At 34.0% G+C, this 6,000-nt stretch overlaps 1 protein-coding gene across 1 annotated transcript in view; it reads left to right on the top strand.

The window, feature by feature from the left end:
- The window catches only part of LOC112050311 (LIM domain only protein 3), an 89,498-nt gene that overhangs the window by 12,764 nt on the left and 70,734 nt on the right, over positions 1-6,000 (top strand). The window lies entirely within an intron of this gene.

Below are 6,000 nucleotides of genomic sequence, written 5' to 3' on the forward strand. Positions count from 1 at the left end.
AAAAAAAAAATAAGTATAACTATAAGAAAATAATAACTATATTAAAGGCTATAAACAAAACTTTAAAGTATATCCAACAAAAACAAAGCTCTTGAACAGAATAAAGAACTAATATTTCAGTGGGTCTCGGGTCTTACTTAATTTTAGTCAAGACAGATAACCTTCGTTAGGACAAAATATAGAGAACCATTAATATTAATGTTATCAATCGTAAATTAGTTTCTCGATGAGTAAATATATGTTATCACAGGGACATAATCTTTTCAGTATTGTTTTTCTTATTTAATAACATATAATTGGTTTTTGTGTACGACTTTTATCATTGACGTTTTTATTTAATTTTAGCTTTGGTTATCTAAAAATTTAATCAATATTTTAAATGTATATTTGAAATAAATCATGACATTATTATTGTGGGTTTAGTTATGCCCCTTTTGTATTATTAAATGTCCTTATCTCTTGTTAGTGTTTATGTAATAAGGTTTACTAAAAAGCAAACTGTTTCATTGTTTACACTTTGTCGTTGTATTTTCTTATGGCTTATGATTTTTAGATGTCGTTCTCAATGCTCACGTCTTTTATCACTTCTTTACATTTTTGTTGAGATAAAAGTTAAGCGTAGAACTCTGAAACGGGACTGGGTACCCACCCAGTCCCGTTTCAGAGTTCTACGCTCTGGCCACCAATAAGGTTCCCATTAAAAAAATAAAGCTTATTTATTAGTTATTACTAATTATATTATTATCAATTTACCATGATGCAACAAATTTCCAAGTCATCTAGTATTTTTTTAGCAAGTGAGGGAGAGTAATAACTGTGAAAGTATCGTAAGTCTAGAGGGTCGGTGTTTACCAACTTCTAAAGAGTCGGATAGTCTAATTGTAAGTTTTGTCACTTTATAATGACCAAGACAAAACTTTAAACTTGTAACTATATCAGACACTTAGCAGAAGGTGGTGAAACTGGCCCTAAGTGTAATGAAATTTAATTTTTCATTAGTTTTTGGTTTAAAGAAAATCGAAATCACACTAATATTATAAAGGCAAAAGTTTGTGTGTATGTTTGTTCCTCCTTTGTGTTGCGGCTTCTGAAGCGATTTGGCTGAAATTTGGAATGGAATATATCTTACTCTGGGCTAACATAGAGACATTTCATCCTGGAAAAATCTATGGTTTCAGCGGGATTTGTGAAAAACTGAATTCCACGCAGAGTCCACGTATGGAGTATTTTATTAATCATTATCGACTCCTTGTTGTCCCACTCTGCCCTTTTCACGTACCCATCGAAACAGAGATATGAAAAAAGTTGCAGCATTTTAAAAATAAACATTTTGTTGACATACGAATAAACTTTTTTCATATAAATTGGCAACATGTTAGAAAATTTGCGATATATTACAAATACAAAATTGATGTGTGTTTGAGTCTTTTTGTTTTTACAACAATTGCTTGCAAAGAGCCTCTTTCTTCAAGCTTTGCCAAAGCTTTATAGACAATTTGTTATTGACTACTCAGTCAATGGACAAAGGAATGAATATAAGTACCAGATCACTGTTTGTAGCAACAGTGTAGAAAGTAAAATTAGCCGTAATGATTGATAACCTCCGATAGGAAATAGCACTAACAGAAGAAGAAGAAAAACAATACACACACACCACTGACAGTGCTGATTTTATCATATACATTTATATACCAGGTACATATAAGTATTTTCCAGTTTTGAGAATTAAACCCACGGTCGTAGATGCAGAAAGCAGTGTCACTGGCTGTTGCGCCATCTTTTAAACTTTAAAAAAAGCAGATCAAAGGTCAACTGATATTCTTATAGCATATAAAATATACCAGTCCAAGCTTAAAAATCGATTTAATAAAAAAAATATTTCGTCAATTTATAGGCCATTCCCAATTTGAGTGCTTTTAAAGAACCGTCAAAAGTTTGCAACGTTGGCCTCGTTCGGGCGATTTTATGCAAATTTTGACAACTCCACGTTAAGTAGGGGACAAACTGTGTCTACGTTTTACTACTTTTGCATTGAGAGGCCCTGTCCGAATTATTTCATTAAAAAGTTTCCACCGTTATGGGTCTTGAATCTTGACAATTTTTGCACGCTGTGTCCAATATTATTTTATTTATAATTAAAAAAGATACAAAGATTCAGGTGTTAACCAACTTCAGATATAAAATAATGTTCAAACTTGTTGTGCAGAATCGAATCATTGTAGAGAAATACCATTCTTCGATTCTGCATGACGAAAATTCACGTTAAATGCATTTCGTACATCGTTAATTGTTTCACAAGAATTCCCATAATCAATTCTTGGTATAATATTAACTGAACAGAAGATCATCTTAAGTCTTTATAATTTGTAGACGACTTTTATAATTTCGTATTTAAATTGTCCATTAACATAATAACCTTCGTTCAAGTACCGATAAGTCTTACAAATTATAAATAGCTAGTACAAGTGACCGGTCAACAATGAAATTCACAATGAGGTTGATACCCCTTCATAGAAAGCGTTCATTTCCTCTACTTCATTCGTGGAGTAGCAAACAGTCTGTAATGAACAAGCGGGAACGATCGCCACGGCAATTTGAACGTTCAGTGGGCCGTACCGGGCGCATACCAACAGTCCTCGAAATTAGCACTTAGTGCTTACCATGTGTGTATAATGAGCATTTTGTTAAATTACTTTTTCTATTCAAATTGATTGGAGAAGGAAAAAGGTCACAGGGTAGATCACCAACGCGCTGTACAGATCAACTTAAAGAGAAGAAAAGTGCTGTTACTTTCTATAATGCCGTTCAAATTACTACGGACATCAGGATGAAGAAAGTCGTAAATCGAATTATCTAAATTGCAATTATGTCTGTGGTTATCATTCTTAGTCATGAAGGATCGAATGAAGAGTGAAATTTTTCCAATACCTCGACGAACTAAACGAATTTAAGGAAGCAGATAAATAGAATCACTAGGTTTTGTGAATCAAATCAAACATCAATTTACTTTGCTGGAAACTTAAGTTTCCTAAAAACAATTCTTTCCGAATTTGGGAAAATCTGTTGAAAGCCAAGAATGAAAACCATCAAAGGAAGAAATTATTACGACTACTGAGAAAAATTTAGAAAAGGCTCAATTTGATTAATACTAAAACAACTCACCGAAATGTGAGTCGTCTAAATTGAATAGCTTAATTCGCAGGAAATATTTCAAAGCACTCGGTGAAGTTTGAAACCGGACGGGTAATCACTGGAGTCAACAGCGGAGCGGGTCAGCTTTCAATTTAGCGGAATTAATAACAGCACAAATCCCAGTCCCCACTGACCGCCGCTCCCGCAACTGTGGAGTAGGTAACGAGCAGAGTATAGGCTGCCGCGAATAAACGCAGGTGTCATATTACTTGCGGCCACCGGGAACGTGATCGTGAGTTAACTGAATATTTTAATTTCCACGCTGCTGGATAATTCAATTAAACTCTTGCAAAAATACGAGAAAATAACAAATCATGAAGAAGAAGACTACACAGATTTGGAGAAGCTAAATGCATGGCTATTGGTAGAATCGAGACATAAAACTGATTGTGCACGAGAGCAGCGAATAACGCATTTTTTTAAATAGACCTTTGTCAAATGTCTACTGGACTAATAATAATAATAAACCTCAGACTCTTGAAACATTGTTATAACCTAAGAAATCAACAGGCAGAAAATATGGATTAGAGGGGTGATAATGTTACAGTCTATAAAATAGATAGAAAAATAATCGTTGTTGATCGAAATCGGGGGCAACCTTTGCGTAAGCAGTTCTAAGCAAAATTTGGCCTAAAATATTGTTCCCTATATTAGATTTATAAAAACGTCACAAAGTAATCCGTGGCCATTCCGCGTATGAACGGAGCAAACTCCCAATTCAATTACAAGCGGGCATTTATCATCGAAGTTGACAAACGATGTCGACTTGCTGTATTCACGACAAATGTTTGAGAACCATTGCGTACTGCGTTCACTCCACTTCAATGTTTTTCGTGACAACGCAACTAATACTTATACATTAATCTACAGTAAAATATTGAGTAACTACTACATCAGAATTGTTTAAATGAATTTAGTTTTAAATTCTTAATAAAAACTTCAAAATAGGACTGCATAATTTTACTGTCGTGCTGAGCCGTAATAGCCAAGTAGGTATAACCTCTGCAATCGATTCGGATTTAATTTTCGGAGATTTTACATTCGAATCTGTTCCGGGACATGCACCTCCAACTATTCCAGTTATGTTATGTGAATATCCAGTTATGTGCATTTTAGGAAATCAAATATAATCGCAAAAAGGAAAAAATTGCGAGAAAAACCTGCGTACTTGAGAATTTTTTCAATTATCTGCGTATCTGCGTGTGTGAAATCTCCCAAATCCAGAGTCGTGTATTTAGCCTAACCTCTCTTATTCTGAGAGGAGACTAGTGCTCAACAGTAAGCCGAATATGGGTTGCTATGTTGTTAATGATGATACAATTTTACAATTTTTTGCTTACTAACGAATTGATATTATCATGCATTTAACATTAGCTAGCAAGAAAGCATAGCCTAGTAATACTGAAGGCAGCGAAATTCTTAGTATTTATGGAAAGCGTTGCATGAAAGATTCAATGATACAATGACAATGACAATGACACAAAGTAGTGTCGCGCTTTGCGTAGACGCTATGAGACTTCATTGTGGCATTTTCATTGTAACAACAAATTGGTTTCCGAGTAGAACAAATTTCCTAGTATTTACGGAAAGCATTGGCTTAGAAGAATGCATAATGGGCGTAAAAATGTCAAACGTAAGTGTATTAAAGTTGGGTCGGTGTTCCGCTGCGTGCTGCAACTGATGTATGGCCGCGACCGACAAATTGAAAACAGGAGTAAATGGCCCGATCTCGGCCCGGGCCGCTCCACAGTGGTGGCATTTGTGGAAATCGGCTCTTTCATTAGGGGTTTATTTTGTAAACAGATAAAGAAATATAACAAAATAAGTCTTTATACCTTTATGCTGCTTGGTTACATTTACATCTTATACTGAACTCGGTGATGCCGCGCGGTTTCACACGCGTGGTTTTCGGTCCCTTAGTAATACAGGCATAATATACCCTTCCTCGATATATGGGCTACCTAACACTGGAAGAATTTCTCAATTCAGATTAGTAGTTCGTGGGATTAGCGCGTTCAAGCAAACAAACTAACAAATTCTTCAGCTTTATAATATTAGTATAGATTCATAGTTCATTGACAGCCTGTTCGTTGATAGGCCTCCTCTTTCGATCTTTCATTTTTTTGTCCCTTGCGATTCTCGTTCAAAAAAAATTCAAAACTTTAAATATTAACGATATGTACGGAATTTTAGTTAAGCAAAATCTACGAATATCTTCTATTATTGGAACGTTAATTCGTATTTTCGTTACGTCGAAAATACGAATTATCTTTACCAACAACTAAAAATACAAATTAAGATGCCTATACCTTTATTATCCTATTAATGAATCTCTTATAATCCTTTGAGTAAATATGAAAAATCTAGCTTGGTTCTTTACTTAAATAAATTTAGTTTTCTGTTTTTTAAACAATCTGGTTAGGCTGTCCGTGCGCATATTACGACTAGGTACCTACATTTTGTGTTTTTATTAAATGATAGATAGCATGTCACAAAAGCATATGAAAAGTAATATAAATTATAATTACTGGCACTTGTCTCTAACATGCGATTCGGCGATTGTGGTTATAAAACAACTAGAATTCTGTTGAAAATGTGTGTGAAATGACCTTTTTTGTAATACATAATAGATATTAATTAGCTATATTTGTTATTTAATTATTATGTAGAACTAATTGGATTTAAATTTCTAAAGAGCACTCTAAAACCTTGAAATATAATTATGAAAATTATTATGACTATTGGTTTGCAAATACTGAACCATATTTCACAGGTTTCTGCATTTTGGTAGGTAAGTTTCATAACTTA

The sequence above is a fragment of the Bicyclus anynana genome, chromosome 6 (genome assembly GCF_947172395.1).
Source record: "Bicyclus anynana chromosome 6, ilBicAnyn1.1, whole genome shotgun sequence".
Classification (NCBI taxonomy): Eukaryota; Metazoa; Arthropoda; class Insecta; order Lepidoptera; family Nymphalidae; genus Bicyclus; species Bicyclus anynana.